This window comes from Acartia tonsa, chromosome 2 (assembly GCF_053477335.1).
Source record: "Acartia tonsa isolate MP-2025a chromosome 2, ASM5347733v1, whole genome shotgun sequence".
Classification (NCBI taxonomy): Eukaryota; Metazoa; Arthropoda; class Copepoda; order Calanoida; family Acartiidae; genus Acartia; species Acartia tonsa.
The window spans coordinates 9,519,126-9,546,249 of NC_137261.1; the positions used below are offsets into that span (position 1 = coordinate 9,519,126).

The window sequence follows — 27,124 nt, forward strand, 5'->3', positions numbered from 1 at the left end:
TTACCATTTGTGTTTCAATAAAGTATCACTATTAAGTTTTTAGTGAATATGAAAAGCTACACAGATTTGATAATATGTGATAAGTACAAATATAAATAAAACCTAGAAAACTAATTAGATCCTTTCTTCGGGACCTCTTTTGTGTGCAAGCAAACTGCTTTCTGTTCTTTTGTACCGAATTGGCTATGATAATATGAACGACGTTATTGGCTGATATTCTTAAACTCAATTGAACATAGTGGTGTGGGACATAGTGATATTTAACTCCTTCCCCCCTCTTATTGTTTTATGATAATTTGCAGAAGTGAACGCTCCCCCCACAATTCTGACAAACTAATTTCTCATTTGTTATGAGGTAATTAATGGGAAGCAATCATGAAACCTGAAGTCATTCTTTTTGCTTTATATGTTTTAATGAAAATAAATAATAAAGAAACAAATATGGATCTCCTTTACATATTAGCTTCTCATTGGTCCTGGGAAGGTTTATTTACGGTACCACCACCCTCCCAAGAGAAATATCACCTAGAAAAAAAATTACCTCCCCAATATAAATTAAATTTAAAAAAAAACTAAAATTGAAAGTGAGGTGTACAAATTCCCCCAGCCCCAAGTGTCCCGAGAGGCCTCTAGAGGCGTATACGCTAGTAGAAAACATAAAGTTTCAACCTAACTATTTGTTATAGTACTTTATATTGCTGCATAGAATCCTTGCGTTTTAGTTGGCGCTCAACACGTCTGACTGTTTAGTTAATGTGTGCTTTAAATAGCGCTCACTTTAAGTCGCTGTATAGAATATTTAGTACGGACGTATAAACATGTCCTTAGAACTGCTGCGCTTTAAAGCTTGAAACATTATGTAAATAGTTATGAGTAGCATAACCCTTTAAATCTAGAGGGTAATTCTTTATGCTTGTTTTACAATCTTGTAATAAAAATTAGTTATGCACTAGTTGTTAGCATAGAGTTAGCGTTTTCAAATTCATACAAATTGCGATTTGGTAGAGCTATTTACGAGATGTTAAGAGGCGATAACATCGAGGTTCCTTCACATTCTTTACAGTTTTAAATGAATATTACTATGTATTATAACTATAATATTATTTATTCTGATAAGAGCAGAGAAATGTATCATTATTAGGTCCAGACAAAATTAATATAAATTTACATTTGTATACACTTTTTCTTTGTATAGGTATTTTTATAAGCAAAGCTTCTGTGTAGTCCTGGTGGTCCGTCAGTTAATGTTCTGGTCTGTATATTCTTCTATTTTATACTTTAAAAAATTTTAAAAGTCGCTCTGATTAATCAGGTAATGTAGGGACATTGCAATATTACTTACTGGTTTCGTATAAGAGCTCAGTTCAATACCTGGAACCTACTTTCTACTCTAGGTATAGAACTATCTCTCCTTATTCCCTGGTGTGTGTACTGTGTATGTGCTCAGATCAATACCTGGAACCTGCTGGCTACTCCAGGTATAGAACTATCTGTCCCTACTGCCTGGTGTGTGTATGTGCTCAGTTTAATACCTGGAACCTGCTGGCTACTCCAGGTATAGATCTGGTTACTGGAAAATTATATTTACTTCAGCTCTGTTTCTGAGAAATATGTATTCAGACTACCATATTCTAGGATTAGGACATTTAATCAGAAAAAGAACTGACTTCTTTTAATTTATTAATTCTAAAATGAAAAACTGATGACTGGTCTTTTTAAATTATTTTTAAACATGGCCTTTTCCTGACTTTTACCGATTGTGATCCTCTAATTTGTGACATTTTAGTGTTACCTTTTATTTACATACACCCATGGCAATTTTTTACATGTAGTCTTATATTAGGCACTCTTGTGTATGTCTTGAACTGATTTGACTCTTATATGAAACAAAGACGTATTTATAAGTTAGACTGTGGTGGATAAAAAACATCGAGATAATAAACTGCGCTTACATTAAATTGTAATTTTTATCATTGCGAATTATGGATTTTTGTACCTTTGGAATAATAAGGTTTATAAAAATTATTAAAATGTAAAATTCTAATATATCCTCTACCCCACCAATACCTGCAAACTATAAAGCTAACCATAATACTATTACCAACTTTGAAAGAATTATCAAAAATCTTTTACTTTTTTACCCAATATTTTAAAATCAAAATTCAATCAGAGGAAGAAGAATAGCATAAAACAGTGCCATGTCAAAAATAAGGTTACCTGACGCTTTAATTTTGACATTAGTAAAGCATTAATTCTTAATATAAGTGAAAACATTTATTAGTTAAGACAGTCAAAAAAGTTGGAGGAAAAATAGTTGTTATGTGTAAATTATTCTCACTTTGTCTACTTCCAAAGAAAATTGTAGAAAATGTTAAATAAAAAGTAAAAGTAGCTTATAGAGAACTTTTACATATTTTATCAATTCTTTTCGCAAAACATTTTGATGGGATCATGACACAAATAAGAAAAACAGTATTTTTTCCTTACTTTTAAAGGCCAAAATTGTATGGGATGTGTAACATGTGGTTGCGAGGCGTCATGTCGACGCCTTCAATTCTATTGATTAAATATGTGGTGGATAGATTTTGACTTTGATAATTCTTCGAAATTAATAAACAATCTGCAATGTTTTTTAGCTATTAAAAAAGATAATATATATCTACAGAAGTTTAGATACCACTAAAATATAAAGCTTTTTTGAAAGACCAAAAAGGGGTCTTGAATGCAATTAGATGAACATAAGTTGCAACAAAATGTCATTTGTTGCAAATGGGACTTGATCCCATTGATGTAATATATTTTGACAGGCAGAAATGATACATCAAGAGAAACATATTCCCACAAAATTTCAAATTCAATTTTCAAACAGTTTTGAAGCTAAGTGAAAGTTTAACAAGAACAATTATTTCTCATAGTGGAGAAGCAGTTGACGATCAGTAAAAGAATCTCATTCTCTCATGTTTACAAATTAGAACTGTCCAAACTATTCCACCAAAAATTTTGATCAGCATAAAAGGTAATAGTGATAATAATAATTTGGGTGTACATCAACAAAAAGCCTAACCATCTTGGGAGTTATATGAAGCTTTCCTTAAAACAGAGAACTCAATTGGATCATTGATTGCGAGATTTTAACAGATGAACAAAAGAACCTTTATTATATAAAATAATCATCTTCTATGATCATATATAATATATATATATAAATGTTCCTGTTTTCAAAGGAAACCAATTTTCGTAGGAAACGGCACTACCTATTTTATCTAAGGAGAAATTATTCTATTTTTTTTTCAATAAAAATATTATTGCAACCTTTGAAATATGAAAATATATTGCAATATCTTTTATCCAAGCGTGCACACATTTCTGCCGGGGGGTGCAAAGAGCAAAAAATGTTAAATAAATGTTAATAGAGGCTGACATACTAGCAATTTTATTGTAATGAATAAAAGTAGAAAAATGATACAGTAGTTGGTGCTTTGATTAGGACTATCGAAAATGCCCCAAGAGAAAGTCGACGCTTTTACTCCATTTTAGTTTTATAAAGAAAGACAGACAGACATAAAGGCTCATACAAGGCTGAAATATTTAAAAAGTATTGTCAATAAATTCCATGTTATGACTATTGACCAAGTCATCTGCCGTATTTCTTTTTTCACAATTACGTTTCCAAAATAAACCACTAAGCAAGTAAAATACAGTGATTTACAAAAAATGGCGTAGTGACGTGCGGCCGGATGGGCATGGCCTAGTTCTAGAGGTGCTGCACTAATATTAAGTAAATAATTTGCTACCCAACTCTTCAAACAAAGGGTTTAGACAAACATTATTAAAGATCCTATTATATTCTTTTGATTAAAGATTATAAAAATAATTATCACTGCTTCTTATAATTTTATTTTTATATGTCATGTTCAAAATTAATAAAGGAATAAGAAAATAAAACAAAACAAACAGAATAAAAATAACATTAGCTCTAGAAATATTGGGTATAGTCCCTTTCGTAATATCGCACCTAATGGGGCGATTCTTCGTATTTTTCACCGTAGCTTTTCTCCTATGCCCCTGCGGGGGGGGGGGGGCTCTAACCATGCGGGGCCAATTACCTAACCCTGTGGGGCAATCACCTAACCCAATATAACCTATCCTAATCTAAAATAACCTATAAAAATCCATTTTAAAAATACGACGAATCGCCCCTTATAGGGCGATGTTACGAAAGGGACTATTCCCGAAATATTTTGAAGAACTTAAACCCTCATTGGAGTGCAATGTGAACTTTTTAAAATCCGATAAAAAAATACAAATATTTAGACAGACATACATCCTTATACTTACGTCAAATAACTGCCTAGAACAACTGGCAATTATTTGCTATGTATTGTATACTTCTGAACGGGAAAAATATTAAACTCGGCAGGCACTTTTTTAAAGACCATTGTTTTAGTGGTCCTTAAAGCATTATTGACGAAAAAGCCTTAGAGTAACCCAAAATTTTATTTGTGCATTTACCTATCCTTACTTATCTGGTATAAAAGCCAGGGGACAAAAGTATTATCCTTAAGATATCTTTTCAATTCATATTTTTCAAGTCTCCTATTGTCTCTAGCATGACAAAGTATAAAAGTGAATATAAAGAATATTTGTATTATTAATAATAGTATAAGAGCATCACAATTTCAGGTTCTATTAACTTTTCAAGAGGCCCAATAATTATAGCATCACGACTGTTCTATAGCTAGTGTTGTATGTCAGACCAACAATACGGTTTTTTAAATGAAGCTTAAGATTTTATTAACTACCTAATTGATTTGGTTATCTTTATCAGGGAAGCTTGACATAGTTGGACTATTTCATAAGAAAGGTTCTAGGCTATAGTTTTCCTCTACCCCATTCAAAAACAAGAGTTCTTAAATGTAAGAGACACAGCCCCTAGTGTAAAAATACAAAAAAAAGGTTTTCCCTCATATTTGAATAATTGAAAAATCATGCAAAGAGCAACTGGTGTAGAACTTGGTATGGCTAGTGTATAAAATATTGTGCAAACTGAGGTTCCTTGCAATAATTTGTGACGGCAAAATAACAACCGCCAAAACAAATAATTGTAAAATAGACAGGGAAATTAGACCTGAAGAATATTAATTTGCTTCATATCTCTTGGTGAAGAAGAAGAAGAATAGTACCCAAAATAAATTTTTTTTCTTTAACAAATGTCAAATGTCGGGTTGCTTAAAATGAAACCAATTATACTAGTGTAGATTAAAAAGTGACAATTTGTTGGTTGTTAAAAAGTAGGTGAGCCTTTAGAAGGAAAGGATTGAACAAATATTTGTTTGTCAATTATCAAGTAAACTTCTAGACATTGTCAGGGTGATGAGAGCAATTATTCTACAACTCTTTCTTCGCCCTAAATGACCCTATATCAATCCAATGCATAGAAACATGGTTTATTTATTTTTCTTGGGGGGGGGGGGGGGGGGGTCATTTCAGTTATCCATCCATTTGTCTATCCATGTATCCTTTTAAATTTATGTATATTTTGTATTTGCTAAACTCATATTTTAGAAATAGGGAATTTAATATTTTATTTACATTTTAAGAAAAAAAAAGTGAAATTAGTATTTAGTAGTGAAAAAAAATGCAAAAACGTAATAATAACATACTAATTCTTTTCAAATTAAATTAGATTCATTGACAATTTCTCTGTAAGAAAAAAAAATGAAATTGTTAAAATATTATTGCAATATCAAATACATCATTTCAAAATTACAGAAAATTGCAGTGTATAAATAAATGTAATTTTGCGCTATATCTCGGGGATCTAAAGGGATAAGACAATGGCTGACAAAGAGAGAGGTCATTTTCTAGTAAATCCCGTAAAGGTGTGTGTTATAAGGCCTAAAAATAGTAGTAGAACGATAAGGTGCTCTATATATTTGTATTTCCTATTGAATAGAACAATAGGGAAGAAATTTTTTTTTTTTTTTTTGATAACCATACCTGGAATATTAAGAAATTTCTATCAAACGCTTTGTTTGGCTCAAACTGACACAAATAAAAAAAAATATAATTATAATAAATCCACCTGTAAAGAATGACTTCTTCCTTTGTTTAATGGTATAGATTGTTCTTAACCTTAACTTGTACCTATAGAAAACATTATTATTATAATTATATTTTTTTTTAATTTTTGTCAGTTTGAGCCAAACAAAGCGTTTGATAGAAATTTCGTATTTTTTAAAGATATTCCAGGTATGGTTATCAAAAAAAAAAAAAAATTTCCCTATTGTTCTATTCAATAGGGAATACAAATATATAGAGCACCTTATCGTTCTACTACTATTTTTAGGCCTTATAACACACACCTTTACGGGATTTACTAGAAAATGACCTCTCTCTTTATTACATCCCTAATGATGATAGACAAAATTACCCGTACTGTAGATTGAAATTAGTAGTTGAAACGTTTGATCTTTCAACTTAATGAAGCAGCCAATTAAAATTGATAAAGTCCCCAAAGTTGTTAAGCCAACGAAAAAGAAAATGTTATTATACAACTTTGGGGACTAGTGAAATAAACAGAACATTGTCCCCTCTCTCTCTCTATCTATATCTACAAAATTATCCGGAGCTTTTTTAATTTGTTCATCAAACTAAAACTGATATTTTACTGAATTCAAATTTATATATTTACTTATCGGTGTAAAAATTTTGATAAATCAGAGGGGTTTGAAGGGATAGGACAATAGACTATAAATTGTTGTATGTATATCCCTAATAACATGATAACATGATGATAATAAAATGATCTGTAGATTAAAATCATTGGTTGAAAGGCACGAGCTCTAAAAGTTTTGAACCAAAAAAATACAAATTTTATAATATTACCTACCCAAAGTTTTGGAGCCAACGATTAAGATAATGTGGCCATAAACCTTTGGGAACAAGTGTGTTTTATAGTTCAATGTCCCCTCCCTCCCTGGAAAAACATTTTCGATTCCTTGTCTTAAACAGTAATCCCTGTGCAACCTATTATACACTTACCTAAAAAGTAGAAAAATTAGTTTTATAAATGGGAAATGGATTGCGATAGTTTCTTTGGTAAAATATTGGATTTTACCATTAATTTAACCTAAATCGGTAATGCAAAATGACGTAAACATAAAGTAATTATACAATATGACAAATTATGTTTCATCTTATTAAAATCACTATTTCCTAATATTTTAGATGATTTTAAATTAAATAACTACAGCATGTAACATGTAAAAAAGAAATATTAATGTTGTTTCAGACTTTTATTTTAAATTAAGTAACGTACCTACTTTTTTAGCAGCTAAACAGATTTACTATTCTTTTTATGCACTCCCCTTTATCTAACTGATGAGAGACAAACTAACAAAACTAAGGATACAGTTTGTAGAGTTGCCTCGCCACTAGAAGTAATGAGAATCTCTAATCTCTCAACACAATTTTGTGGCTAATAAAGTCTTACTTTATCGCCCCCATAAACACGAAGTGGTACCTATGTGCCAAAAAATATCCCCCCCCCCTTTCTTTCTGCTAAAAAAGGTAATGACATTACATAGAGTTAAACGCCCTTTTTTCTGCCTTAGGGATTAGGAAGATTATTCTGAATTATTCAAAATAGAACAAACCAAAAAAATCTAATAAAAGGAAAATATATAACAATGTTAACAAAGGGTTTAATGCAACCATCTCGTAATCAATGATTTAATGGCACTTAGAATTCGAATTTCCATCTGAAATTTTGCATGAATAATCCTTGGTAAGTCTATTTTCCCGAAATCAAACAAAAAGTTGGAAAGGTAACAGCTAACGGCTCAGCCGTTTTGCCATTTTTAGACTATCTTAAGAGCAAATTAAGCACGAAACCTATCTTCACATAATACTTTTTGTTGCTCAAAAACCTTATCAAACGGTTCTAGCCGGTAGCTGTTGGTACTAGAAAGGGGGGAGGCGGATGTGCCACTTTTTGAAACCAAAACTAAAAGTCAAAGGAACTCAACTAAAAAAAGAGTTACAGGTCTGAGATTTTGCATGGCAGTTGCTTAATAGGGGTACAATATGGAACTGTAAAGAAACGGCGGCGCAATCGCCGAAAACCGCCGAGAAAAGGCAAAAAAAAATTCGGCGGGAAACGCCGGTTTTCGGCGGAGCGCCGCCGTTTCTTCACAGTTCCATATTGTACCCCTATAAAGCAACTGCCATGCAAAATCTCAGACCTGTAACTCTTTTTTTAGATGAGTTCCTTTGTTGACTTTTGGTTTTGGTTTCAAAAAGTGGCACATCCGCCTCCCCCCTTTAAAAAATGGTTATTGCTATCATTTGACATGAATTAAACCAAAAATATGTTTTTAAAAGTTGATTACTTTGTAATCAATGATGAATTTACTTTTCCAACTTTTAGGGAAAATAGACCTACAAAGGATTACTAATGCAAAATTTCAGATCGAAATTCGAATTCTAATCATTGATTACGAGATGGTTGCATTACCCCCCCCCCCTCCTCCCTTACTTTCCGCTTAGGAAAATATATAACAAAGTTAACAAATTACTTTCCGCTTTAAATAAAAAGAGGTAAGCTGTCTATTTGTTTGTCTGTATATTAAGATTTCTCAAACCAATATGAATCGATTTGGTTCTCCTTAGAGAAGTAGAGAAATAAAGAAGGGTCTTATAATTCTAGGGTTGGTTTTAAGCTATTTAGCTTGCTTTTAACATGTTTTTGAACATCCATCACCAAACTTTTGGCGTTGCTACAAAAGACCAACTCTACAGTCCTGTTTAACCTTTACATGGCCTCCATGCCGCAACCCCCGGGAGACATCAAACTCGTCACATACGCGGACGACGGCAACATTCTCAACTCTGGCCCGGTAATTGAACCAATTGTCAAAGAGATAAACTCTTACCTCTCGGTCCTGGACACCTGGTTCAAAAGCCGTAATTTGTTCATCTCTCCATCAAAATCATCTGCCACAGTTTTTACTACATTCTCCAATGAAGTAAGTATGGAACTTGGGGTTGAAATAGCTGGAGAGAAAGTTCCCACAGTGAAAAAACCAAAAATCCTTGGGATCACTTTCGATGGCCTCCTTTCCTTCAGGGAACACACCAAGAACCTGAAATCCAATATCCAGTCCAGGAATAACATCCTTAAAGCTCTCACTGGAACTTCTTGGGGAAAGGACAAGGAAGTCATTGTTAACACCTACAAGGCAACAGGTCAATCCTTGCTCAACTACTGTTGCCCAATCTGGACACCAGCCCTCAGCAAAACCTCCTGGGAAGACCTCCAGACAGCCCAGAACACAGCCCTCAGAGTGGCCACTGGCTGTCACACCATGTCTGATTCTGACCACCTACACTCAGAGACAAAGGTTATGCAGGTGCGCCAGCATTGTGAAATGTTGAGCAAGCAATTTCTACTCGCAACTCAAAATCGGGACACCCTCATAGAGTGGACCTGATTTCCCCACCCCCAGCCAGGCAGATGAAACAGACCTTGAAGTCCAAATTTGGCAACGAAATAAGGAGTATCTCCAGACCCAACTTGCCAGAGGAGGACTACAAATCCAAGTTGAAGCTGATTCACACCAAAACTGTGAAAAATGTCATCAACAACACCACCAACAAGGTCCTAAATGCCCGTCCTCCAGAGATAAACAGAACGGAGCTCTCCCTGCCCAGAACAACCAGATCTACTCTGGCACAGCTGAGATCTGGATACAGCACTTATCTAAACAGTTACAAGGCCCGTATAGATAAGACTGGTTCCATAGTGGATAAATGCCCCAACTGTGACAGTTCTCACACTACGCCGCATTTATTCAACTGTCAACAAAACCCGACCAGCCTCACAGTTAAAGATCTATGGAAAAACCCTGTCAAAACTGCCAGATTCCTAAATCTGGCAACAGATGTTGATGATCACGGTTAGAAGGACCTGGGCTACAGAAAGAAAGAAACCAACTCTACAAAAGACCAACGCCTACAAAAGACCAACTCTACAAAAGACCAACGCCTACAAAAGACCAACGCCTACAAAAGACCAACGCCTACAAAAGACCAACACCTACATAAGACCAACAACTACAAAAGGGTCAATTTTTTAAAAGCAAGGTTGTATCGGGTTCGAAACTATTCCGTTACGTAGCAAACACAGACTTTGGACAAACTGTCAGACGGAATTTTAAAAATCAGCCTGTGGACAAAGTTATTCAAGAAAGAAATTTCGGTTTTGAATTTTGTCCTTGTGTTTTAATCGCCATATTGGATATCATTAAAATTGGAAGATTTTTTCTTTAAAATTTAGAAGATTTTCAAGTCATTATTTGATTATATTGATACAAAAAAATAATTACAATTTTTTTCTTGTAATTGTGTCGCTTAAAATCTATTTAAAGCATACATTATATTCATTAGATTTATTAATTTGATAAATACAAATATGATGCTACACCAGTTGCAGCTATAGACCTTCCAGCTCTACGATTTTTTGTAGTCGTTGGTCTTTTGTAGGCGTTGGTCTTTTGTAGTCGTTGGTCTTTTGTAGGCGTTGGTCTTTTGTAGAACCAACTAGTTGGTCTTTTGTAGGCGTTGGTCTTTTGTAGAACCGACTAGTTGGTCTTTTGTAGGCGTTGGTCTTTTGTAGAGTTGGTCTTTTGTAGCAACGCCAAACTTTTCCCCTTTTGTTTTGCCCATTGGACTGTTTTTCTTTCAGAATAAGTGTCTCTTTTTCACTATTTGACAGAAATTGCCTGCAATTTTGCCAATTACAGGCTGCCCAAAATCAGGAATAAACTGATACAGGAAAAAACAATTAGAAGATTAATTGAAATATTGATGAAAAGTTGAAAAATTAAGTTAATAGAATCGTGAGGAATATTAGAAATCCAATATATATATTATTACCTGGATCTCACGCCATAATTTTAGTTCTCTGATAAAGTGAATAAAAAAGCGAGCTAAAATAACAATGCTCCCCTTCCATCAACTTTACCCCCATTCTCTCCCCTATAACTGGATGGACGAACTGACCAATTAACGAGTTCCATGTTAGCAAGTTAAATTGACAACAGTTTTTACCCTGTCATAATATCCACGTATGTTCTGCATCCATTAAAAATTCCCTGATTTGATTTTGGGGGAAGATTAGGTTTTTAATACGGGGAACATTAATTATTTTCCATATTCACATCCCTGTATCCGTGGACAAAATGAAGATGTTTAAAGCTTCCTTCTCGACTTATAGTGTAATTTATATTCACATTAATTCTCACAGACCACACACACTCTTTCGCACACATAAACACACACACACGTACAGACCAATACACAATACATCCACAAACACTCAAACACACACACACACAAACAAACGCTCACGATGAAATTTACACATACATTTTGTACAATTAGGGATAATGGGAATTCTTTGCAAAAAAAAATTCAGAAAGCAAAGTTTCTACAGACTAGCGGCTACGCCCCTAGAGGCCTCTTTGGCCACTTGATGTGGTGGGGGATTTAATTCGATTTCCAATATTAGATTAGCCAAACGGTTCTCATCTTCAATCTCCGTGTGCATTTGAATCCAAACTTCTGATAATCAGGGCTACATACAGACATTAACCTAACCCTAAACATAAGCTTACCATCCTAACCCTATTTGGGGTGCAATATATCTAAGAATTCTGGCAAATGTGCTCTACGAAAAAAAATCACCAGGAAGGATAATGACAATGAAAACTAATCTAATCTTCAAACCTTTCTTTTTCCCTAATAATAAACCCAAAAGGCAGAATTTCTCACATGAGCTTTCTCAAAGATTAAAGTCAAATACTATTCTATCTTTTACCTTAAATTACAGACTTTTTGGGGAAGATTAATTTATTGTCCATTGTTCTATCCCTCTGAAATACCAAATGCATTGAAGAAGGGTGTAAGAAATGTTAAAGGTGTGCATTAACTTCCGAATATTATTTTAAGACATAGTTTTTCAGCAGAACTCCACATTACTTATATAAAAGTAAAAGGTAGTTTGTACCGAAGGATCTCGCTAACCCTAGAACCGATATGTTTCTCTTTTACAATGTAACTTCAGATAGATTCTGGGAAGGTTTATAACTATTTCAGGTGAGGGTACCACCATCCCAAGAGAAATCGCATCTAGATGAAATTGACTATGAGCAGAATTTAATGCATACAAATGCTGGAGCATCAAGACAAGAAATGTAATGTATAACTTCATTTCACAGAATAAGGTTCTTACACACCCATTCTACTGAAATAGCTTAAAAACCTGACCGTGACCTATCCATGAAAACTGAGAAAAGATCGGTAAAACGATTCAATGAATCTTACTAAACATATACAAAATATGGTAATCAATACAGTTTATATGAACATGTTATTTTTATTTGATAGGTGTAATACCAGTACCCCACCCACCCCTCCCCCCCCCAAAAAAAAATCCTCCCCCCACTTATTTTTATACCTAAACAGATATGTTCACTAAAATATTTTTGTAATAAAAATAATTTCCTATAGATATTCTGATCCAACCCAGTTCAATACAAAATAAAACAGATTAGCTTTAAAATGGGATATAGGAGGGGGAATTCCCATTACCTCTTTGGGCCAAGCCCTTGAGGCTAGGGGCGAATCTGCTTGATCAGTATAATACACTAAAGTGCAGGTGGATCCACCGAGAATAAATGTGTGTTGAATTAAGTAAAGTACACTATTCTTAACTCATATATTAAATAGAATATCATACCATTTTTCCAGTTTTTTTGAACAATGCTCTGCATATTTAGAACATGACAGAATAGTTCTATCCATTTCAAATTTTCAATTGTTTTAAACCGCATTTTGCTAATGGTCTATGCAATTCTTTTAGTTTCACTACAAATATATGTTTGCCTATTACTATTGGGAGGGTGGAGGTGCCCTCCTAAAAAGTAGTTATAAATCTTCCCAGGATCTATGAGAAGCTAAATTGTACAGGAAAACCATATGGGTTCAGTGGTTATTGAGATCCTTTAGTAGAAACAAGCAGACAGCTGGACACATATCAAAGTAAGGAAAATGAAATTATTTATTCCTTTTCAATTAACTTCCATCGTCTAATTTGCAGAGCTTTGCCTTTGTGGATGTTGTTATCCATGTAAAACTTGCATTTACTGCAGTGCAGTGAAAAAAAGTTCAAAAGTGAACTTTTAAAAGCTTTAAAAAGTTTTTAAGGTTACATTTTTCTTATGAAGTTTTTTTTGCGGTGAAAATCAATGAGTTTGCAAATCTTTTTTCTTTCATCTATGCTAAATATTTAAATAATCAGGGAAAAAGACAAAACTTTCCTGATAAGAACATTCAATTTAGCATTCAATTTAATTCAAGAGAGGGGAATATAAACTTGGAAGGGCATAAACAAAGAAAAAGACAAAAAGACACATTGTTCATATATTTTGTTGAAATGTAGCTTCGCTACTAAAAAAAAACATTAGCTCAAAAATTAAGATAAGATAAATGTCTATATTAAAGGTTATATGAATCTTTGTGCAAAGCAATAAATCAATCTTAGATAAAAATTTAAACATGGATATATATTTCAATAAAAAAAAATATAATAGAACTCCTTAACTTTGTATTTGCTCTTTAAGATGCAAACATTTAAATACTAAAAAATGAGGCATAAAACAGGGATCTGAAGGGATAAGTGAACGACGATATATTGATAATAAACAAAATTACCTCTTTATAGTTTAAAATTATCGGTTGAAGAGTTATGATCCAATCAATAAAAATTCAAAAAAGTAACCAATTTTTTAAAGCCAACAAATAGGTTAACGTGGTTATAAATATAAGTACTAGTAATAAAAGAATATTAATGAACTTAAAAACTGTTCATGATATTAGCCCTTTAAACTGAAGCTTTTTAATTTGCTATAAAACAGAATATACTTCCATGTCTCTTAGATAAGATTAGGCTATTAAAGTATCAGTTTTCATCTGCATATATAAATTATATTCAGGTATATTATATACTTTGATTTATTCTTATATAAAAGTAAAGGATCTGTGTCTGTCTGTACAAAAGGACCTCGCTAACAGCTGAACTGATGTGTGTCTACTTTACAGTTAAGCTGTTATAGGTCCAGGGAAGTTTTAAAACTATTTTGGGAGAAATTCTCCATCCTTCGCATAAAAGATTACCTCCCGGCCCCCACCCTAAATTGGTTTTACTTTTTCTTTTTAAACTTCAAATTAAAAATAGAGGATCGACTTTCTTCCCCCCAAATCATAAGTTCCCATAGAGGCTTCCAAGGGGCGTAGCCGCTAGTTTTTTTTATGTCTGTAGCGAAGGATCTCGCTAGAATGCATCTTTTCTATATCTAGAGCCTGTTCATCCATACACCTTGAACCGTCAATATATGCATCCATATTTAATTTAGGCATGTTAAAAGTGTAAAATTAGAATTTTAAACAAAAACCATTTATATTTTTTCCTTTTTTAAATAAATGACTCTGAATTTGTTCAACAATATCTCGGCAAAAGCTATATTGAAATTAACTCTTTGATAATCTTAAAATCCAAGTTAAAAGTTATATTACCAATACAACTTGTTGCAAATAATTGTAAGGTTTATCAAAAGAAATGAAAAGTTGTGTGGTTTGCGCCGAGGAAGGGATAGGACATTGGCTATATTAATCTACACCACTTTCTTTCTCCAATAATTATCATCTACTGAAGGCAGAAGTTAACACACACAAGTTGGAGTGAAGAACAAATTTTATGTGCTGTGCATTGTCCAATCCTTGTAACCTCGTGTTTGCTAAAGTATTGTTTTAGTTTTATTTGCAGAGGTGAGTAAGGAGTTTTTACAATAGAGTAGTATTTGTCAGGGAGGGAGGAGACATTGGGTGTTTATTACACATTCCCCAAAGTATTATCAAAACGTTTGCTTAACAACCATGAGGACTAAGATATATAAGTTTTCCGGAATTTTAAAGTTAGGGGGAGATTTGAAATCTACATCAAATTTTGAGGATTTTTTATAAAATTCGTTTTTTCTATAATTCTTTATCTAAAAGCGGAAATGAAATTTAAGTAAATTAATTTTGGCATCTGTGATTGGTGGATTTAAAAAATCTGCGCTCTGATTGGATGGCGTACATCATTCAACCAATTAGAGTGCAGGTAGTTTAAAATCCACCTATCTTATTGGTCAAAATTAATTAACTTAAAATGCATTTCCGCTTTTAGATAAAGAATTATACAAAAAACGAATTTTATAAAAAATCCTTAAAATTTGATGCAGATTTCAAATCTCCCCCTAACATTAAAATTCCGGAAAACTTATATATCTGAATGAGGACTTCTATTGAATTTTCTTTGGTTAGTTCATTTAGTAGATCGTTAAAGCGTTTCAACCACTAATTGTAATCTATAGAAGAGGTAGTTTGAGCGTATCACCATTTGGGGATGTACAAAAAGGGAGGGGGCGAAAGTGACACTTTTTGAAACCAAAACTAAAAGTTAAAGGAACTCAACTAAAAAAAGAGTTACAGGTCTGACATTTTGCATGGCAGTTGCTTTTTAGGGGTACAATATGGAACTGTAAAGAAACGGCGTCGCAACCGCCGAAAACCGCCGAGAAAAGGTAAAAAAAAAATTCGGCGGGAAACGGCGGTTTTTGGCGGTTGCGCCGCCGTTTCTTCGCAGTTCCATATTATACCCCTATAAAGTAACTGCCATGCAAAATCTCAGACCTGTAACTCTTTTTTTAGTTGAGTTCCTTTGTTTACTTTTAGTTTTGGTTTCAAAAAGTGTCACTTTCGCCTCCCCCCTTTATTGGTCTTCCCTTTTTTATTTTCCCAATTATGAGATTTTTTAACAAACACATTTTAAATACATTTACGAAACATTTTTTTCTGAATTAATCGCCTAATACGATAAAATATACGAATCCATTTGAACATCCATTGAATCTTGGATACTATATCAAATGCAAGCGATATTACGTATATTTGAAGAACTGTCTCCGACCCTAATATTGCTGACAACAAATAGTTGCGCCTGTTTTCGGCCTAGGCATTTACCCTGCCCTCACGCATCTAACTTAGCAGAAGTAGATACAAATTATAAATTGTAAATTGTTTTAAAACGGTTTGGGCCGAAAATAGATCCACCCGACAACAAATGCGAATGAAATGCTGGTTATCCACAGTCGACTCGCAGGTTTTCATAATTTAATACAAGATGTTGCAAAAGTGCTATAAAAATTTGGAACTAAAAAAATGCTCTATTGAAATGATGTATTGTTATAATGCAGGCTCGCACGCAACAAATCAATTAATTGATTATCAATACCTAATTTCTTCCGATACTTGTTTAGCAGCGAAGCTACTATTGTCTAATTAAAGGGTACGTCAGTAGGGCATTGGTATACTGACATATATCGCATCGAAACCGATTAATATTAGAACCAGTTCTCAGCCATTCTGAAAAATCATGTATGGCATCGTATTACAGACAATTTTCTAGAAATCTTAAAATAAAAAATATTTGTAATACGATGCCATTATCCATACATGATGATGATTGTTCAGTATTGCAGAGAACCGGTTCCATTCCTGCAGATATTAATAGGCTTCGAAGCCAAGCTGGAAAATCTTTCTAAATTACTTTTCAAAAGCAAAATGTAAAAGAAGGGAGAAGTGGACTTATTGTAATGATCTCGTAACCCAAGTTCTAGTAATTTGAAAACATCTAATGCTTTGCCATGTCAAAAAAAAAAAAAAAACATTTCTCCGATTTTTTTTGATTCGTTTAAAATTCTAGAGTGTTTCTGAATTTAATAATACTTTATTTACCTGATACTTGATATTAATACTGTCTCCTTTTGTATACTTAATTAGTTTGCCATCCTTTGAATTTATATTGTTCTTGTGCATTAGCCAATAACAAAACTTGTATGTTCAAATTAAAAACAGACGGAGAACTCTTTATTTTGCAAATCTAAGATTTTTTATATGAGAAGAAAAAACAAGTAATATTAGTATTTTTATTGTTTGTTTGTTTGTAAGCTTTGTCTCAACTATGGATGGTAAAGCTGTTTGTGATTACCAATATTCTAACATGTAACGTCAAATTTCTAGCATGATCATATCTTACCTGAAAAAAAAAATTATTTTGTTATTACTATTATAATCTTTTATTATACATGCAACTAACCGCTACGCCCCTAGAGGTGTCTAGGGCCACTCAAAGGAAGAAAGGAGGATAAAATCGAACCTATTATTTTAGATTTTAGGTTTAAAAGGATCCAAAGTTTGAAATCAATAGGACAACTCTAACATTGCTTTTAAAAATGTGGTTACTGCTGCGACCCAGAACCCCTCTGTTAATAAATTGTTATGTCTGGGTAAATATCATCAGTACTATAGGAATAAGTCAAACCAAGATAAATCATGTTTCCCTTAAAATTAAGAATTGAGTTTAAAAATATTTAATTGTGGCATAATGAGGAAGTTTGCTGGCTAGGCTTATTTCGTAACATCTTTGTAAATTGACATTTGATTACATAGGTAATATTTTTAGTACATTACTAGGAAAATCCTCCAAACCTGTCTGTTATCTATCCATACATCACTGATAAATATAGACCCTGTAATAGAATTGCTGATGTGTGTCCCTTTAGTTCCGCATATCAACACATTTGCAATTAAGCAATTTGTCTCAAAGTACCTTTTCCGGCAGTGTAACCCCCTCCCCTTATTTTTAAATAAAGATGAGGGGTAGATTTATGTTGTTTTTTCCTTTATGTCAGGTTAGGTTTGTGTATATTAGATACTGGACAGCATCCCCCCCCCCCCGCTGGGGTACACATAGGAATAAATATCTCTACCCCCTTTGGTTTTAATCAATTTACAAAATAAAAAAGAGGGTGGGTGTTCAGAGTGCGATAGGCACCCACAATTTGATTTTCATTAGCAAACAGATAATGGGGATGTTATTATTATGAGAGACCGTTGTAGGGAGATAATTTATGCTGTTGTAACAATTAAATATTATGATTAAATAATTTGCGGAATTGAAAGTACACCTTACTGATGTGGTGAACAAAGCAAATACAGGATTTAAGATTTCACAAACAAAATCAAGATGGAAGAGAGTAAATCAAGGGAAGGTAAGAAATATAGATAGAAAGACGGACAGACAAACAGTTAGAAAAAGAATAGAAAACACGTGAAAAAGTGTTTAAAATGTAATGCAACAAAGAAAAGTATATTTCAACTATTAGAAGATCTTATAAATGGCTGGTTTGATAGTTTTACTTTTATTACTTTAACTTCATTTTGCGCGAAGCTACTGCAGGGTTAACATAAGCTAAAAAGCTATTGAAAAATACCCCTCATTATTGATTTTATTCATTAAAAAAGACACTAGACTAGACACTTTTTGGAAAACCACAAAAAAAGATCTTAAAAAGATGAAACATTAATGATGAAAAAAACGAAGTGGTATAAAAGAGATGAGTTACCAGCAGGGACGTCCAAGCTTTTTATTTTGAGGGATGTAAAATGAGGAGTTTCAAAGGTTTGGTGGGGGGAAATCAGTAACACCCCTTTACCCCCTCCCTTGGACGTCTATGGTTAGCAGGTATATAATAAATAGAATATTGATAAAAGAATAAAGAAAGAAAATGGTACAAGGAATGAATGTTTGTGGCCACAACATGTCAAGTCTAGTCTTTTATTAAACGAGGGTGACACAAAATATTAATATACCTTTTAGCGATAAAAACCTTAATTCAAACTTATGAGTGTAAAATGATTTTTATCCAAAGTTAAATTACATGAAATTCACCTAAAATCAAATTACTTTAAAATTAACCAATTACGTGTAGTTAAAACTAACCTTCAGGGTAAAGTTTCAATTTGTGCTAAAAGTAGCTATAAACTATTCATAACAGCGAATCTCAAAATATCAGATAAATGCAAAGTAACATATTCAGTCTGAACAAATATATCCTGAAATAACTTATTTTCAGGATGTTTACATTTTAAGACTTAATTATACAAGTGCTGTGCTTATTTTATGGTGTCTAATCATCCAAGACATCACTATGAATTAGAAAATTATAAGAAAATATATGAGATTTTTAAGCATCATAATGCAAAGTTTGAAACTACAGGCAGATTTTAAAAATGACGTAGGAGCTAACGTTATAGGCGGACGGTCCATCTATAGTTGTAGAATAAATTAATTTGTATCACTCTTATCCATTTGACTGAGTAAGAGTAGGGCTGAACATTTAATCCCAGATGACAACAAAATCAGATATGCCATACACATACAAACACAAGCCAAAGTGTAAGGATGTCTGTATGTCTGTCTGTCCATTAGTATTTATGTACAAAGTAGCAGGATGTATGTCTGTCTATTTAGAATTTCTATAGAAAGTAGCAGAATATGATATCTATCTGTCTGTCTATTAATATCTCTTTACAAAGTAGCAGAAAGTCTGTCTGCCCATTAGTATCTCTGTAATGGTCGAACCTAAAAGAAAATAGTCACTTGCACAATCAAAAATCAGATGTCTAGAGTAAAAATTAAAAAAACATTTAAAGTGTGAAGTGAATGACCGAGAGTTCTGTAGTTCTGAGATTTTACTACGGGGATGAAATGAGAAAGAGATAGGGCGAGGGAGAGAAAGGGAGAGAGAGATAGAGTGAGAGAAAGAAAGAAATTAAAGAAAATGATAGAGAAAGAGGATTTTGATGGGATTAATAATCTTCATATTTTCTTTAAATCTGGCTTAGAAAGGGGGGAGGCGGATGTGCCACTTTTTGAAACCAAAACTAAAAGTCAAAGGAACTCAACTAAAAAAAGAGTTACAGGTCTGAGATTTTGCATGGCAGTTGCTTTATAGGGTTACAATATGGAACAGTGAAGAAACGGCGGTGCAACCGTCGAAAACCGCCGAGAAATTGCAAAAAAAAATTCGGCGGGAAACGGCGGTTTTCGGCGGTTGCGCCGCCGTTTCTTCACAGTTCCATATTGTACCCCTATAAAGCAACTGCCATGCAAAATCTCAGACCTGTAACTCTTTTTTTGTCGAGTTCCTTTGTTGTCTTTTAGTTTTGGTTTCAAAAAGTGGCACATCCGCCTCCCTTCTTTAAAATTAAAGACAAACTTAGCAAGTAAAAAATTAAAGCATTCTTTTCTACACTTTTAAAACGACAATCTTAAAAATTTAAAGCTTTTAATACTAATAGTTCTGTTTTAATTGAATATTCCGTAAGATTTTTCTGTATTTCCTAACTGTATTTCATTCTACCGTCCTTTTATATCTAGAATATGTCTAGCTCTTTGTTAGTGTGCTGCTAAAGAACAAAAACAACAAACAACATCTACAGACTACAATATAAAAGTAGTAAAAAAAATATTTTAGTCTGACATTAAAGATCTCGATAACCTCTCATCAACCGATTAAGTATTCTATATTTCAGGGGATTTATATAGGTCCCGGGCAGGTTTTTAACTATATTATTTCTAGATTTAAGAGGACATATTGGCTAGAGGAGGATCCACTAACTAACATGCATATCAAGCATGACAACTGTTTGAAAAATTTTAGGTATGCTCCTTGACTTCATTTGTTTTTGTTTTTAACTAGCCAGATAAGATATTAGGTGTACAATTGCTTCCGTAAAAAGCAAAATAGCAGAATCAATATTAAGACACTTAACGGAGAGTAAGTTCTTAATATATTATTACTTGAATGTTGCACCAGATTTTATGTTCTCTAATAAAGTGATACTCGCAGCTGGCTGAAATAACATTTCACCTATTTTCCTATTATTTCACTAGGCAAAATCCTATAAATTTGCTCAATGAATATTCTATTAGACAGATCATATAGCTTTCAGGTCTCCAACATGTCTGTACAAGAAATTATAATACTTAATAATTTATTTTAATTCCAAGTTCTGTTGTTAAAATATTACAAAAAAGTACTCAAAAATTAGGAAGTTTTTATGCAGAAGTGATTGGAAACATAAGAATGTCGGGTTGTTGCATTATTAAGTGTTCATACATAATTGCCAAAACCACATAATAGCAATTTTGAAAATGCCACCACCAAAAAAAAATTCAATTTCTTTTTAAAGTTACAATTTTAAAGGTTAAAAACAAAGGAGAGATTATGAGAAAAAAAGCCTTGAGTTTTGATTTTGCTTGGTATAGTTTAAAAAAAAAACTTTTTACTGGTTATTGGTATATTTAGGAGAACACTACAATGTTTTATTTGTCTTTATAAAGTATTTTTCAAAGTCATTGTAGAGATATATTTTAAATAAATAAACATATAAGAGTCCTAAAACTGCATTGTAAGGTTTGTAGTAGTGAAGTCACATCTCATTTGATTGGTTGGTTAATAATATCAAGTTGTAATGATTTGCGGATTTTTTTTTCTCAAGTGTGCCTTTAATTGCGTGTAAAGTTTCATATTCTTAAGAAGAAAAAAAGATATAACAGCCTACCTAATGTTTTTCTAAATTCCTAATACTAGCGGTTTCGCACCTAGTAACCTCTAGGATGATGGGGAGGGAGTTGACGCTCTCTTAATTTTGATTTTAGTAGTTTCAAATTTTTTCTAGAGGCGAACTATTGGGAGGTTTGTGTATAGTGTATAATCTCCCCCACCCCCGCAAAAAAAATTATAGACCTTCCCAGGACTTATGAGAAGCTATACTGTAAATGAGAACCACTGGTAGCTTGAACAACTAATCAAGGTTTAATGAAAGTTATCCATTTTTAAAAATATAAACTCTGGGTGTAATTTATAGAACTATGTCCCCTCCTTAACCCTGATTATATTAGTAAATTATCATGAAGTTTACTACTTTTGGCGAATGTCATCCTTGTTTTTTTCTTTAATTAAATATTTTAACTAAATAAAGAACCCATAAGAATACACAATAATAAAAAATAATAAGTTTTCCCCTTAATTTTGATAAACAATACACTGATGTGTATTTCGTGTAAAATAGAAATAATAGAACCAAACATTGGTGTTCCTTTGCTTCTACATAAAAATTACACATTCAAACTTTTTTTCATGCATATAAAAACCTCTATACTCTTTTTAGAAGCGCAACTGTAATTCCATTCGTCCATGTGTTAGTCTGTCAGATACTATCTTTTTACAGTCACTTAACACTTGTTATGTTTTAGTTAGATACTTGATCTTGTCGAGTATACCGATTTAGAAACAAAAACTTTTGTGGAATGGATAACACAGCCCAAACTTTACATTACCTCCCCTCATAATAATATTCATATAAAGAAAGGAATATATATTGTAACTGCATTTGTTCACGAAGTACAACTCTCCCGCTTACTTCCACACTATCCCAAGCAAACCCACACAGACCTGTACATGATCTATAGCTCGTCGATAATTTATAAATGTTTATTTGTCCCATCAATTTTAGACGTTGCATGGTTATTCCTGTAAAAGTTATGTGCAATCAAAAAAGCGTAGCAAATTCTTATTACCAGAAAGTCACTATGTTTTTTTATGAACATAATGACGGTTTATTTTTGGAATGCCGATTTCTAGGGCAATTAGGCAATATAGGCATTATGTAATGAGCGTAGCATCTCAGTCTGCGTAATTGTTAATATCCGTTTGTCTTCATGGATGTTTTTATCCTTGTTTTTAATGATAAAAACCAGTTATAATTTAGCACACCATCATATTGTTATTGTAATCAAAAAAGATTAATTTTCTAAAATGTTATTCCCTGTTCGAGTTTGCATTGAACTAAATTATTATTGAAATTAGGAAAGTTAGTTTAATTTGAACAGAGCAATTACCATCATTGGCAGAGTCGAGACCAATGGAAAAGGTATGTTTAGCCGTCAAGTCTTAGGATTTATATGGTTTTATTATTTTATTTTGTTATAAGGTATTTTGTGAAGCTAGGCATGTTAGAATTGTCCCATCGATTTAAAACTTTGTATGATGGTACCTGTAGAACTTAGATACGATTTGAATAGCGTAGCAACTCTATTATCTTTATCAGAAAGTTGGTACGTCCATTTAAAACATGTTGATTTTTATTTTTTATGGTGATTCCTTATACAGTTAGGTAAGAAGAGTAGGAATTCTATTTATGGCGTCTCAAGTTTTCTGACAATATTCCTACAGACTTATATCCCATTACTTACGGAGAAACTTCGCTCCTATTTAAGTTATAGAACGTATAGCCTAAAATATTTAAACTATTCGTTTAAAATCTTTTTAACCAATCTCATTTTGTATCGTAATTAAATTAAAACCATAGAATTTTCGGTCAGATAAAGATAATTGCTCCCATATAGTCACGAAGAGAGACAAATATTCATACATTTTATTTTATCTATTTATTTATGTTAGTAAGTGTGTGTGCGTGTTGGAGTTCACCTTGTGTTAAACCATGCAAGTAGCGCATCTACTCTATTAATAGGGTTTAGTCGTATCTCTGTCTTGATGTCACTCTCTGTGTGTGTGTGTGTGTGTGTGTGTGTGTGTGTGTGTGTGTGTGTGTGTGTGTGTGTGTGTGTGTGTAGTGAATGATCTCGCTAACCCCCCCCCCCAAACCTCTCCAATAAAAAAAAAATATCTTTTTTTCTTTTTAACACTAAAATTAAACGTGGATGGGATGGTCAGCAACTCTCCCCACTTTACTCAAGCTCATCATGAGGCCTCTAGGGCTTAGTCGATAGTAAAGATAGAAAAAGGTAACTTCTATCTTTTCTTAGCGGATTTCGAACATTAGAAAACTTTACCAGCTTCGAATAATATGAATAAGTTTTTTAGCTTTAATGTTGCAAATCAAAAATCAAATTAAAATTGATTAATATTATTGAATGTAGCTCCCTATGTCTGCTCGTAACTAGTAGCTACCATCACGAAGGAAGCCTAATTGACAGCCTAAAAGAAAAACGTAAATATTTTGTTTGATTCGATTACAAGGATAAAGGAAACATTAATGGACGGATTGTCGGACATGCACTAGTTTTAGAGTAGAACTATTTTTTTTTAATTGGTTGAAGAAATGACTTAATGTAAACATTTTTTAGCCATCTTATTTTATTACCTAACTAGCGTCTTCGCCCCAAGAGGTTTAATCAAACTAATTTTTCGTATTTTAGATTTTTAAAAAAATTAAAAAAAAAAATATTTTGGGGGGGGAATTTTTTTTTTTGGGGGGGGGGTAGTCGACAACACTATTCTAATTTTAGTTTTAAAAAGAAAAAAAAAATTTTGGGGGGTGGTTTTTTTAGTTTTTGGGGGGGTTGGGGGTGTCCCACCCCCCAGGAAAATAGCTTAAAACCATCACAGGACCAGTAGGTATAATCCCTGAAAAGTAGAGCCCAATCGGTTCAGCGGTTACTGGGATCTTAAGCTTCAGACGGACAGACAGACGGACAGACAGACGGACAGACAGACGGACAGACAGACGGACAGACGGACAGACAGACGGACAGATTTCGTTCTACTTTGTATTATAGACTAGCGGCTTCGCCCCTAGCCTCTAGGGGCTTTGCCCTAAGAGGTTTGATCAACCTAATTTTTCGTATTTTATATTTAAAAAGAAAAAGTAAAAAAAAATTTTTTTTAGGGGGGGGGTTATTTTTCATTTTTTGGGGGGGTTGGGGGTGTCCCAGCCCCCAAGAAAATAGCTTAAAACCATCACAGGACCAGTAGGTATATTCCCTGAAGAGTAGAGCCCAATCGGTTCAGTGGTTACTGAGATCTTAAGCTTCAGACGGACAGACAGACGGACAGACGGACAGACGGACAGACAGACAGACAGACAGACAGACAGACAGACAGACATCGTTCTACTTTGTATTATAGATAGCAGCTACGTTCATAGAAGCCTCTATGGGCATTTGAGGAAGACCATCACATTTTTTTGTTGAAAAGAAAAAAGGATTTTTTTGGGGTGGAGGGGTAAAGGGGAAGAGAGGACCACCCCCATTTTTAATTTTTATTAAAAGAAAAAGAATTTTTTTGAAGGGGGATACTATTTCATCAACCAATTTACTGATTTATCTATACAATAATAAAAAATTGTAGACGTTACGATACATTTTTACGTGTACATATCAGGGATGAGACCAGGGACAAAAAAATTGAATTTCATGATTAGTAAAATAATGTTTTTATAAAATAGTTATTGGGTATAATATGAGGAATATTAATTTAACCTTCTATTGCCCTTTCCCTCCCCTGAGCCATATTGTAGACCTACCCATATGCATTAGACTACTTTATTAACCATATTAAACCATCGTATTCCTAAACATTCTATGGTTTTTTTATAAGCTAAAGATCTCAACAACTACTAAACCGATTGGTTCTCTATTTTAGGTAAGCTTCACATAGGTCCTGTAATGGTCTTAGGCTATTTTATTTTTAGATTTTTGTCTTGAGATGGTTTCAGCCTGTATTGCCCCTTCGAGTACAGAGCGCCTAGGGGCGAAGCTGCTAGTTTCAATAAAAATCAAAACAAACATGGCTTGGTAGATTTTTGGCTCCTTTTGATTTATTTCAGACTTTGTATTTAAGCAATTTTTAATGCAACTCAAATGCATAATGAAAAAGATCTCATTTTTACTACACTTCATAATGTTTTTCTTTTATAGTATATCAAATAGTGTTCATTGATCTCTATCTAATTCTATCTATTTTTACATCTCTAATTCTATCTATCTATCTATGTTTCTATCTCCCTCTTGGTCAGTTAAAACCCCCAAGGACATATGTACCAAACCCGGTAGGATCAGTTTTAAAACCATATGCTATCTTTTTTTGAGCGATTTTCCTTAAATTGCTTTCGAGCACGGAACTCAACAGCCCCCTAGCTTTGATAATAAGGGACTGGTATTTTTTCATCTGATTGTTCTTTTAGGTCAGGAAAGGTAAGGTTAAATTGGGTAACGTGTAGTCCCGCAGGGTTATGGCACCGCAATTATAGGCACCGCATGACTATTTAGTAAATATAAAGACAAATATTAACTTAATAGAAAAAAATTTAGAATATTAATCGTAGCATTTCAGTGTAAGCAAGTTTCCATGAATAGATATAGGAAATACGTGGATATATTGACAGGGGAAAATTTGTCGCCCATCTGATTGCTTATAAAGACCTCATTTATTGGTCAGTACCTTCATCCAGTAGGAGGGTAGGGGATAGAGAAAATGAAGTGGATTATGGGTATCGTTATTTCCGATTTTCATTTATAAAAACTGATCAAGGATAGAAGAAGGAAAAAATGCTTCAGGGTTAAATAGTTTAAACCAGCAAAAATGCATCTAATAACCATTAAGATCAGCCGTGGAATATTTTAACTAGTTTTTTAGAGGCACCCTCTATATACAGAACGGGTTCGTATGTGTATGTCCTATTTGTGGCGGAAAACCCTAATCGTAAAATTCAACATCCCATTATATAAAGTAGTAAGATTTTTGACTGGAGCTTAAGATTTCTATAACTACTGAACCAGTTGAGTTCTCCATTTTAGGTAATCTTCACATAGGTCTTAGGACAGCAGATTATAATTCAGTCTTTAAATGTTTCTTGAAAGCTAAAAGACCCATTTATTTCCGATTGTTTAATGTTATATGAAACTTCTAATTTGTTGAGCTTCGCTTTTATGAATGTTGTCATCCTTGTTACTCTCTGTGCGAATACGTTTAATATCTTCTGAATTTAAATGGCTTTTTTTCTCTCGGTATTTTGAGTAGGTTTTAATTATGGAAAATTATTAAATATTGACTCTTGATATAAAAGGTGTTTTTATTCGTTTTTCGTGGATAATTTGGACTTTTTGACTTTACCCCAACCAATCGATATATTACAATAATACTCGCAGCTGGCTAAATTAACGATACCCCCATCCACCCTCTTTACCCAATCCCTTCTAAATTAGTTAGCGAAATTAACGACAAATTTCCCCTGTTAATATATCCATTCCCAACCCCACCTACTCTCTGTCTCCGTCTACGGTCTGTCTAGTACTACCCCTTCTTGCAAA

The 27,124-nt window shown here is 33.2% G+C and overlaps 2 protein-coding genes across 2 annotated transcripts in view; both read right to left on the reverse strand.

Annotated features, from left to right (window-relative positions):
* The window catches only part of LOC145304025 (uncharacterized), a 465,321-nt gene that overhangs the window by 365,192 nt on the left and 73,005 nt on the right, over positions 1 to 27,124 (reverse strand). The gene's annotated exons all lie outside the window — the stretch shown is intronic.
* LOC145304005 (uncharacterized) overlaps positions 1 to 27,124 on the reverse strand; it is a 90,443-nt gene that overhangs the window by 39,708 nt on the left and 23,611 nt on the right. The window lies entirely within an intron of this gene.